Below are 12,529 nucleotides of genomic sequence, written 5' to 3'. Positions count from 1 at the left end.
AATTAGAAAAATGAGGCATTTTAACTTACGAGCGGGTGATCGGATCTTAATGAAACTTGATATATAGAAAGATATCATGTCTCAGATGTTTCTTTTTTCAATTCGAATTGGATCCGGGCACATTCGGGGGTGGAGGGCTGAAACGGAAATCTTGGAAAACGCTTAGAGTGAAGAGATTGGGGTGAAACTTGATGGAAATAATAAGCACAAGTTCTAGATACGTGGTTGACATAACCGGATCAGATGCGATCTCTTCGGGGGATGGGGGATTTCTAGTGCTTTGGCGAATTCGAGAATAAGCACAAGCTCTAGATGCATGATTGACATAACCGGACCGGATCCGATCTCTCGTCACAAGTACCATATGAGCTATTAGCTCTTGTTTATATTATAAGTGTTGTGTAAATTAGTGGGTGGGGCGTAGGGGGCTTGAGTCCCCCACCATTTAACATTTTTTGCCCGACTCGTAAAAATGTATATAAGAAAATTTTTAATACGTTTTCAATTTTTTTTCAAATCCCAGCCCCAGGCGAATTTTACAGATAATCAGCCCCCGGTGCTGATTTTTTGGTAAATGAGTTTCTTAAATATGGTGGCTCTGAGGTTAGGAATAAGTTGCTGACGATTAGGAGTATACTACTACTAATAATAACTCACTGCAGCACACCGCCTAAGGCCAACACAGCTACGCACGCTCCTTCTCCAACCTAATCTATTCAAGGCCTTTATCTTTACACCCTCTCAGGAAGTTCCCATTTTCTTTAAATCCTTATTTATGACATTCAAAAAGGAGAATTACCTAGCGATTTTAGGGAAACCCTAATTATACCCCTGTATAAAAAAGGTAATAAGAGGGAGTGTGATAATTGTAGAGGCATTAGTTTGGTTTCTAAAGGTAGCAAATTACTTAGTATGATGATTAGCATACTTTGTATGCTCATGAGTATACTTAAATAGTACGTATACTGTTAGACTTAGAAATGCCGTAGAAAAATTCTAAGAGAAGAACAGTGCGGTTTTAGGAAAGGTGGGGGATGTGCTGACTAAATTTCATTCTTGTGTTAAAATTTGAGAAGTGCCTGATCCATCAACTACCTTCTGTCCTCAGTTTATAGATCACTAGCAAACCTTCGATTCTGTTGATAGAAGAGCTTTAGCGAGGGTTTTATTCTTGTATGTTATACTAGATAAATAAATTAAAGTGTTTAGGGTTGTGTACGAGAATAAAATTGGTGCAGTTAAAGTAGGAAATGAAGTTAATAGCTGGTTTCCTATTGAGACAGGAGTTTTAAGCAGGGTTGCATTCTATCTCCCTTTATATAGACCATTTTGATGGAATTTGTACTAAGGAGTAAAGCAAATGCTATGGGAGAGCATGGAATCAAATGGTGGGGGGAGGACTCCTAGATATATTTTCTGCTGATGATTCGAGCGTCTTTGACAAACATGTTGGCAAATTTAATGAATTTTTGAAGGTATCTAGAGTTCAGGGTTCAAAAATAGATGGAAAATTAATGTTAAGAAGACTAAGTCGCTAAGAATGGAATAAGTGAAGGTGAGAAGTGATGTAGCGTAACGAGAAGATTGATCAAGTGAATAGCTTTGCTTACCTAGGTAGTACCATGGTTACAGCAGTAGATGCAACCTAGTAGAGATAACAGCAGCCCATAGTAACCAAAAGTAAAGAATTGCGTCTTGATAAAAAACTGCCTATTAAAAAATGGCCATGTGAAAAATGGCCCTGATTCAGGAATGGCAACTATTATTTCGGTTCGTGTTATAATTAAAAGTTGATTGCAAAAACAAACTTATTATGATTTCGACAAAAAAATTGAAACCCCTCAAAAATGGCGCCAGATCAAAAAGAAAAGTATACCATTAGAATCAGCATGATTGAAACACTAGTACATGAAAATTAAAGTCCGCCCTCTTTGAACTATAAGGGAAATCACTTTTTACACGGGTAGCACTAGGTAGCATAGATGAAAAAGATGACGCTTGGTAATGAAAAGATTGGTCGGGTGGACAGCTTCACTTGCCTTGGCAGTATTATTAGTAGAGACGATGGTAGCAGTGAAGATGTTAAAAAGCCAAGGCTCACATTTAAAAAAAAGGTTGGAAGAATAGGAAGATAAGTGCGCAAACCAAAATTAGAACATTTGGAAGCTACAGTGATGACAGTTGTCAAGTATTGCTCTCAAGCATAGGCGTTCCGAAAAGCAGATGAAGATTTGCTAGATGTTTTCCGGGAAAATTGCCTACGGATTGTTCTGGGGACCTGGCTGACTGACCGTATTTCCAACAGTAGGCTATATTATAAGTAGTGTTCAATCACGCTTTCTAAGGCTATAATGAGACGAAGGTGGAAATGGTAAGGGTACGTTTTGCGGATGAAGGATGATAGATTACCAAAGATTGTCCTTTTCGGCGAACCGTCTTGACCTAAACAGAAAGCTGGTCGTCCACGCTTGGGGTGGGAGAATGTTATAAAGAAAGATTTAAAGGAAATGGGAACTTCCTGGAAGGGTGTAAAGAGGGAGGTTTTGAATTGATGGGGATGGAGGAGGAGCGGTTGCAGCTGTGTTGGTTTCAGGCGGCTTGGTGCTGCTGTGAGCTGTTTGTAGTAGTTTTAGTTAAAAGTGACCAAAGCGATTGGAGGGCAACTATCCCCCTCCCCCAAAGTCACCCCGATTAAAATTTTAGATAGCCATTTTGTTCAACATTTCGAAGGTCCAGTAACTATGGTCTTGGCGATAATATGACTCCCCCGAAGTCTTCTGATCAAAATTTTGGTGAAGCCATTTTGTTCAGCATAGTTTAAAAGTCTAATTAGAGAGAAGAGAGAAAGATGGGTTTATTAATATAAATAACAAAACAAAACAAGCAAATGGCCCGAAGCAAAGCTTGTTTGGGCAATAACTATGGTTTCGATGATGATGTGACCCTCCATAGTCCCTGGGGAAAGGGCTGTGCGCGGTATCGGCGTGTCTAGTGTACCCGTATCGCGCATATCGTATCTCTTAAGCAGTAGCCTTTGAACAAAGGCATCTTTGTCTTTGTGTTTTTGTAATACTTTATCTTTGTTAATACAGTATTGCATACGTTTGACAATTTTGGACGAAATTTTATAGAAACTAATTAATGGAACTTGTTGCTGGAACATGAAAAACTTGAAATTTTTTTAAGGTAAGCACAGATTTATACTTTAACAGTAATGTAGGGTCAAATATGCGCAGAAAATAAGCTATAATGGACAATAAGGTGCACTATATAGGGCGGGGGGATAGCTGAGATAAGTGCATTAAAACACTTTCCCCCGGAAAATTCCCCCGCGGAAAATACCTCCCCGGAAAAAAACCCCTCCAGCGTAGCTGGTTGGTTTCTAGTCACCTTCGACTTATAAAAAAGAACTAGAAGTCTCTTTAAACCTCTAAAAGTGGGTTCTCTGAATATTTTGTAGTTCAGAAGGGAAGGAGATGCCTCAAAGGATGCATTTTATTGCCAAAACATCCCAAATCCCTTTGAGCCTTAAGGTAAATACAGAATTAGTTCTAAGGGAGAGATGATGGGAGGATGGGTGTAGAAATTAATATGTTATCCCCAGGACTACAGCCAGAAATTTTTTTCGGAGGGGGGGGGGGGTTTAAAGAAAACTATAAAATGCGCTTTAAACTTTAAAAGAGGTACATAAAAATGCACCTTTTAAGACATCTCTCTCCCTACCAAACTACAAGACAATCAAGGAACTCCGTTGTGGAGGTTTAAAGCTCTTATCTGCAAATGTTTGGAATTGTAGAACAACAAGGAATTTACACACGACTTTGAAATTTGTTCAAACCTTAAAATATTTCGGCTAGTTCAATCTATGGATTCTCATTGTCGCTTGTCTTCTAAACGCAGACAATTTGAGCCTTTTTTTGATGCCAGGGCGTCTAAATGGACCTTAAATTAGAAGAAGTTTTGTAAAATTACGTTTTTCTTATTGGATCTTTAACTTTTGCCTTAGCTTGTCGTTTGTCATCATGAAAACCATGTCGCCCAATCTTTGCTTCTTTTAGTTGTTCAGGGGGGGGGGGACAAAAACTTCTTTTTCTTCCAACGAATTATCTAGTCCAGATTCTTCATTTTCATGGTAGGCATTGATGGTCTTAGGCCTGCCTATCCATGTCAAAATCCAAAACCCAATCATCGCTATCATTTTCAATTTGTTTGGTTCGTTTTACCTCGGATTGTCTTTCGTCGTTATGAAATACATATCGCCAAACTTTTTTTTTTAAACAAATGGAGGGTAGGCATTGATGACCTTATCCATGTCAAAATCCCAAACCCAATCATCATCGCTATCATTTTCAATTTTGACACGTTTTGATTCTCGGTGTCCAGACTGATTTTCATTGACTCTCACATACTCGGTGCCGCAAGTCTTCTTACCGCGTGTGTCTTTGCTCTTCATTTAAATTTTTGACAAGTTTTTGGATTTTGATTACTTCACACAATTTAGCAATGGCCTTTGCTTTAGCTGCCCATATTGGTGTTTTTGTAATTGATGGTGCAAGTTGTTGATTGTAACGTTTGATAGTTCAGGTGTTAGTTCCAAAGAGCCATCATTTATAGTAAGTACAACTGCAGATTTTAATTTTTTGGGCCTTCCAACAGACATTATATTATATAAATAACTGATGCGTTGGAAACTCAATATTCTTATTTATGCTATGCATGACAATATGTAAGAAATTGATTATAGGATGTCATAAGAAATACTTGAATAATATACTAACGTAGTACATGACGATTTTGTTCTAAAAGTAATATCTTTCATAGAGTAATATTTTTCACACTTGTGAAAAAGAGCTAGATATTTTCTAAGATTTCTAAGCAATTAGAAGAAATAGAGTAAAATCCTAGCAAAGATTTTGTAGCATCTTCAAGAAGCTACGGCATGATATTAAAAGCGGTATCTTCCGCCAATGAATACTTGAGTACTTTTAGGATATAAATTTTCAATTTTAACAAGTGATTTTCTAGTTCCGTCAGTTCACTTAATCACGGCCTTGACGAATTTTTTTCCGACTTCTGACCTATTTAGATGGGTTTTTTTTTTATGCAAGAATATCTCAAGATACCAGTTTTCCTGAAAAATATGGAGCCGTTTTCAAGAAAAAATACACAATTATTGCTCACTTATACAGATAATATATATATATATATATATATATATATATATATATATATATATATATATATATATATATATATATATGAGAAAATTCGCCTTATTTTAGAAAATAAGGGGGAAACACCCCTGAAAGTTATCGAATCTTGACGAAAATCACACCATCGCATTCAGCGTATCAGAAAACCCTACCGTTGAATTTTCAAGCTCATATCTCCAAAAATGTGGAATATCGTATTTTTTGCCAGAAAATCGATCATGGGTGCGTGTTTATTTGTTTATTTGTTTTTTTTCTTTTTCCCAGGGGTGATCCTATCAACCCAGTGGTCCTAGAATGTTGCGAGAGGGCTCGTTGTAACGGAAATCAGAAGTTCTAGTGCCCTTTTTAAGTGACCAAAAATATTGGAGGGCACCTAGACCCCCTCCCACGCTCATTTTTTCCCAAAGTCAACGGGTCAAAATTCTGAGATAGCAATTTTGTTCAGCATAGTCGAAAAACCTAATAATTATGTCTTTGGGGATGACTTACTCCCTCACAGTTCCCGGGGGAGGGGCTACAAGTTACAAACTTTGACCAGTGTTTACATATAGTAATGGTTATTGGGAAGCGTATAGACGTTTTCAGGGGAATTTTTTCTTGGATAGGGAAGGTGTTGAGGGGAGGGGATTACATGGGAGGATCTTTCCATTTAGGAATTTGTCATGGGAGAAGAAAATTTCCATGAAGGGGGCACAGGAATGTCTAATATTATTTAAAACAGAAAAACAGTGAAATCATAAATATGAAAATGTTTTTTCAACTGAAAGTAAGGAGCAGCATTAAAATAAAACGAACGGAAATTATTACGCATATGAGGGGTTCTTCTCCTTCTAAATATCTGCTCTTTACGCTAAAGTATTCTTTGTAATTTCAACTATTTCTTCTACGGCCTCTGTGATTCAGGGGTCATTCTTAAAGAATTGGGACAAAATTTAAGCTTTAGTGTAAAGAGCAAGGTATTAAAGAGGGGGCAAACCCCTTCATATACGTAATAAAAATATACGAATATAGAAGTTCGTTACGAAAGTTAATTCGGAAGTTACGTATTGTTTTTATTAATAAAACGTTCGTAAGAAATTAAAAGTTCTAGTTGTCTTTTTTAGTAACCAACGATTGAGGGGCAACTAAGCCTCCTCCCCTACTCCTTTTTTTTTATCAAAATCGTCTGGTCAAAACTAAGAAAAAGCCATTTAGCAAAAAAAGAAAAAATGCAAATTTCGTTCTAAGTATTCATGTGCGGAGAGCTAAAATCAAAACATGCATTAATTCAAAAACGTTCAGAAATTAAATTGAAAAAACAAGTTTTTTAAACTGAAAGTAAGGAGCGACATTAAAACTTAAACAAACCGAAATTACTCCATATATGGAAGGGGCTGTTCCCTCCTCAACGCCCCGCTCTTTGCACTAAAGTTTTTCACTGTTTTAAAAAGTAGATTTGAGAGAAAGAGTCAAACTTAAGCGCAAAGAGCAGGGCTTTGAGAAGGGAACAGCTTCTTTCATATATGGGGTAATTTCTGTTCGTATAATTGTATAATACGAATATATACATAATTTCTGTATACTTTCAGGAGACCATTTAAACATCCTGTTTCTTTTTTCTATATATATATATATATATATATATATATATATATATATATATATATATATATATATATATATATATATATATTTGTTACTCTTTTAGTCCCCAGCCTGCTTTAACATCTGCTAGTCTCCTGATCCCTTGTTGTCATTGGTGGCTAATAAAATTATGTTGCGTCGTCACAATTTTACATGCTTAGCATTTTATATTCTTTATGCATAACATAACATAACATAACATGCATAACATAAACCCTTTACGCACACTGGAATATTCATGTCGGTAGAGCTACTGTTTATACTATTCAAACTTGCCAGAGTATTTTCTCTATGGGATGGGGGGTTAAAGCTGAAATGAGTAGATTTACTGGCTCCGTTATTAATTTTTTCCAAGGAGTGGGAGAGCTTACAGGATGTTTCTGGGGGGGGGGGTTTTCAAACTGATCGTGGGGTTTTCTTTTCAGTGTAAATTCTTTGCAATTTTTGATGTAAATGACGAGGGTAGACATTTTTTAACATCTGACGTTGATGACAAAATGAACGAAAGAAGTAATCTAAACTTATCGACGAGATGCATCCAACTCGTTTCTGGAGAACTGTTGGAAACTTAAGTAGTTAATGAGATTTCAATATAGAGGTATCGCTTTGGTTGCCAGTGCCCGGCAACAATGTCGGCTTTGTGCCCATCCCACAGTCACTAGTACAATAAAAGTAAACAAAATAGCAAAAAAAACCTTAGTTTGGTGCCCTCTTCAAAAGCAGGGCTCGGGGGGAAGCCGTCCACCTCCTCTAGCTATATTTTATATATGTTTTCGTTCAGTTTTTTTTTTATGAATTTCGCCATTGTGTGTAATGTGTTTTGAAGACCTTAAGATTTAACTGCGGATATTTTAGAAGAGAAGTATTTCCCATGATAAGCTTTGTGGCAGGTGGCATATAATATGTAAAGCTCAAGTCAATCTCCGTACTTTCATCTCCGATGTATCGTGTAACTTCATCGTTATTAGAAGTATAGCAATTTCAGCAATTCAGAACAGCACCCAACACCTGGTTCCAATAAAATGTTAGGGGAAGTTTGTTTTGTCGACCTATCTCCTCTGTCTTTACTTATAATTTGGACAGTTAAAGCACTCTCGAGAAAAAGAGCTGAGGGAATACTCATCTGCTCCTGTCGATCAGTTCACTTTCATTTTGTAATCCTTCCTGGATGAAAAAAAAAAAATCATGCCAGTATCTAAATTGTTTCTTATTTATATACGGCTCTATAAATTTTGACAGTATTTTTATAGGAAAAAAGTTGTAAATTTCTTAATTTTTTGGAGGAGGGGGGCAAATGAAGATCTTTTTCGCCACAATATTAATATACTGCTAAAATACTTCAAACGTAAAGCTTGTTTGGGCTAAATGTACCTTATGAGAACTTGAGACAAAGAGACACAGAGAATTTACACAAATTTAGCAAAGAAAATATTCACAACAATTGATACTTGAATTTTATACGGCGGACAGGCGTCTAAGTACATAATACTACCCAATAGTTTTAGTCAAGTAGTAATATTACACTGTATAACGTAATTGTCATTTTGCGTGTTTCCTACACACAATCTTCTTTGAGGGTTGATTTAATGCTATACTCAACTGTCTATCAAACAGTGCGCAGTAACGAACTGTAAGTAAGGAGCGACCCGGTTCAATTGTAAGCGAAACTCTACAAAACGGAATTGTGATACATCAAAAGAATCGTATTTTATGCTTCAAACGTAAAGCTTGTTTGGGCAAAAACCTTTTGATACTTTGAGATGGACCCTCATACGCGTTAATTGGCTTTATGCATAAAATAGTACTGGATTAATCAATTCGGAGTTCATTGAGCCACCGTATAAGTTTTCACGACCCCTAAGATTTGAAGGAGTCATCCGTGTGAAAAAAATTTAATCTGTTTTTTTCCATTTTGAAGAAAACAACATAGAAAAGATTTTTTTTACATGTTTATTGACAACTTTGGCCGCCACAATTTTAATATACTGCTCGAATGCTCGAAACGTTTGGGCAAAAAACATCTTTTATCCTTCGGGCACAAACTTCTGGGCAAAAAGCATCGTTTAGGCAACAAGGTTTTCATATAGCTTGATTTGCTTTAAGCTATAAACCGGTTGTGGATTGTAAAATTGGGAACTGAATAAGCCCTTGTTTGACTTTCCACGACTCCATAATTTAATGCAATCATCCCTGGAAAAAATCTGAATGGTCTCATTAGAAAAAAAGGTGATGTTTGTTTTCCCTACATCGTGAGAATACTAAAAGTCTGATCACTGCGTTCTGAAGCATTATTTGCTATTGAGCTCCATGTGTAATTATGGAGTTTTTGGTAGCAACAGACACAAAATTTGAATAAAAGAAATGTCCTGAAAAAGAGCAAAAATCGGCTAAAACATTTTAGTCGTAGATTGACATTGAGGAGTATCCGTCTTTGGCAATCGAGCAATTGCTAATGTTTGAAAGATTAGGAAGAAATGTTTAGTCAAATTTGAAAAAAAGACACAAAATTTGAATAAAAGAAATGTGGCTGAAAAGCAGCAAAAATCGGCTAAAAACATTTTAATCGTAGATTTTCATTGAAGAATATCTGTCTTTGGCAACCTACCAATTGCTTATGTTTGAAAGCTTAGAAAGGAAAGTTTAATCAAATTTAGCTAATTAGTCTTGCTTATATATTTTGGTAACATTATTAGGTATATATGTGCCTTGAAGATGTTAAAAGTAGACTAGCCAAGGCACAAGGTTTATTTTTGCAGTTGAAAAAAGCTTAGAAGAGCAGGGAAATAAGTGTGCTCACCGAGATTAGAATATTGGAAGCTCCATTGAAGACAGTGGTAAAGTATGGTTCTGAAGCATGGGCACTCCGAAGAACGGGGGAAGATTTGCTAGACTTTTCCCAGAGAAATTGCCGACGGATTGTTTTCGGTAGCCGGCTGATTAACCGTATTTCAAACAGTAGGCAGTACGAGAAGTGTGGTTCAATCCTGCTATCCAGGGCTATAATGAGAGAAAGCTTTAGATGTTTATGGCCCGTTCGGCGGGTGAAGGAAGACAAATTGCCAAATATTATCCTCTTTGGTTAACTGTCTAGGGCTAAACGGAAATCAGGACGTTCACGGTTGGGGTGGGAGGATGTTGTAAAGAAGTACTTGAGAAAAATGGAAACTTTCTGGAAATAAATTGGTATGGAAGAAGAGCGTGCGTAGCCGTGTTGATTTCAGACGGCCTGGTGGTGCGGGGAGTTCCTAGTAGGAGTTTTATTTATTTTTACAATTAGACATGGCAACACTGACGAAAATGTGGTAATGCCATAAAAAATCCAAATCTTGAAAGAACTAAAAAAAAAATATTAAAAAATCTTTGCTTTAGATATGAATAGACAAAAGATGGTTCTGTGGGACAAATCTGTGGGGTTTTAATATGCCTGGCACTTTAAAAATAGTATTATTGAAACAAATCAAACAGTTCGGAGTAACTAACTGTAAGTAAGGAGCCACTCGACGCAGTTGTAACCTATACTCTAAAAAAGAATTTTGATAACAATATATACAATAAAATATGCCTTTCATGTTGATCCAAATATACAAATTTGTTAAGCTTGATGTTACCCGTCAAAAGCCACGAGCCTGAAAAAATTTGCATGATTTAGAAAAAGAGGGAAACACCCCCTAAAATCAAAAACTCTTAACACAAATCACACCATCAAATTCAGCGTATCAGAGAACCCTACTATAGAGGTTTCAAGATCCTACTTATAAAGATGTGGAATTTCGTATTTTTGTCAAAAGAAAGATCACGAATACGTGTTTATTTGTTTTTTTTCAGGGGTAGTGATATCGAACCAGTGGTTCTGGAACATCGGGAGAGGGCTCATTTGAAAAGAAATTAAAAGTTCTAGTGTCCTTTTTTAATGACCAAAAAAATTGCAAGGAACTAGCCCCCCTACTACACCCCTTTTTCCCCAAATTCGTCTGATCAAATTTTTTAGATAGCCATTTTTGTTCAGCATAGTTGAAAAGTACCAAAACCGTGCCTTTGGAGATACTATGACCCCCTCCAGCCCCTGAGGATAGGTCTTTAAGTTATAAAATTTGCCAATTGTTTTTTATTGTGTATTCGTTAGTATTTGTTATTGGGAAGTATGCAGACTTTTTTTTGGGGGGGGGGGTAATTTGGTGCTTGGGGTGGGTTTCCATTGGGATAATTTTCTGTGTGGTGAGAAATTTCCGGGAGGTGCACTTTACAGGGGAAATTAGACAGAGCTCCTATAGGAAATTAATTTATTCGTCTTATTTCTCATTGCCTACTCAATTCTGCATGTGGAGATGTTCTGGGGGATTGTTCTGGATCCTCCGACGAAAATTTTCAGCATGTTTTAATTTCATGGAAATAATTTCCTGAAAGGGGGATTTTCCGAGATGAACAGAAAAACGATTAGAACTTAGTCTTTTTCAAATGAAAGTACGGTAAGGAGAATTTTTCAGGCTAAATCTTCTGTAAGAAATTTTACCATGGAGAAGGGGCTATTCAGTGAGGGTTGAATTTTCCGGAAGGAATTTGACGGGGCAGGGGTACTTTAAGTGAGAAGTACATTTTTCGGAAGGGAATCTTTCATGGAGGGTGAGCCAGATTTACCGGCATTATTTGAAAAGTGATCAGAAAATAAATATAAAAAAAAGTTAGACTGTTTATCCCAATTTTTTCAAGAACCGCTCCTGAAACGCAAGGACTGGTTTAATTAGAATAAGGCCTTTTAAAAGAGCTAAAAACTTTAGCGTGAAAAGCAAGGTTTTGAGGATATTTGTGAAGATATGCGGAATAATGTGTGTTCGTTTGGAGATTTTCTTCCCCTCTATTGAAAGAGAATTTCTTTCAATAATGTGTGTTCGTTTGGAGATTTTCTTTTTGCTGCTCCTTATTTCCAGTTTAAAAACCTATTTTTAATTTAATATCTAGAAGAAAGATCGCGGATGCGTGTTTATTTTTTTTTTTCAGGGGTGGTCCTATCGAACTAATGGTAGTAGAATATCGGGAGAGGGATTGTTTGAACGGAAACTTAAAGTTCTAATGCCTGTTTTAAGTGACCAAAAAGATAGGAGGGCAATTATCCCCCTCCCATGGCAACTAGCCATTTGGTTCGGCCTAGTCCCTATAGACCCTGGGAAAAAGACTGTTTAAGTTGCACAAGTTGCCAACTGCCTTTATGTAGTATCTGTTACTGGAAGATATGCGGTATTTTTTAGGGGGCAGATTTTCCACATATAATTTTCCTAGGAGAGGAAAGTTTGTGAGGGGAATTTTCCAGGGGAAATTTCGCACGGTTGCCCAGGGAAGGATATTTCCTTGTATGATTTGAAAAACAGTAAGAAATCATTAAAAAAAAGTTTTTTTCATCCAAAAGTAAGAAGCTCCCTTAAAACTTTAAAAGAGCAGAAATCATTCCGTATATGAGGGAACATGCCCCTTCCTCAAACATCACTGTTTAGGCTTAAGTTTGAATTTTTAAAGATTGTTTTTGCATTTTTCTCAGTTTCTTAGGAAAGACTGCTAAAACCTAAGGGCCATTGAACTTGAACGAGAAGTATTTATAAAGAACTTTAAGAATTTACCCGAAAGAGCGAGGGTTAAGGGGCACCCCTCACATCCAGAATTATTTCTATTATACTTAAATTTTAAAGTTACTACTTGCTTTC

At 36.6% G+C, this 12,529-nt stretch overlaps 1 protein-coding gene across 1 annotated transcript in view; it reads left to right on the top strand.

The window, feature by feature from the left end:
• Positions 1-12,529, top strand: part of LOC136027981 (protein CBFA2T1-like) — a 95,442-nt gene that overhangs the window by 1,152 nt on the left and 81,761 nt on the right. The gene's annotated exons all lie outside the window — the stretch shown is intronic.

The sequence above is a fragment of the Artemia franciscana genome, chromosome 6 (assembly GCF_032884065.1).
Source record: "Artemia franciscana chromosome 6, ASM3288406v1, whole genome shotgun sequence".
NCBI lineage: Eukaryota > Metazoa > Arthropoda > Branchiopoda > Anostraca > Artemiidae > Artemia > Artemia franciscana.
This window is presented reverse-complemented; position numbering and strand designations above follow the sequence as displayed.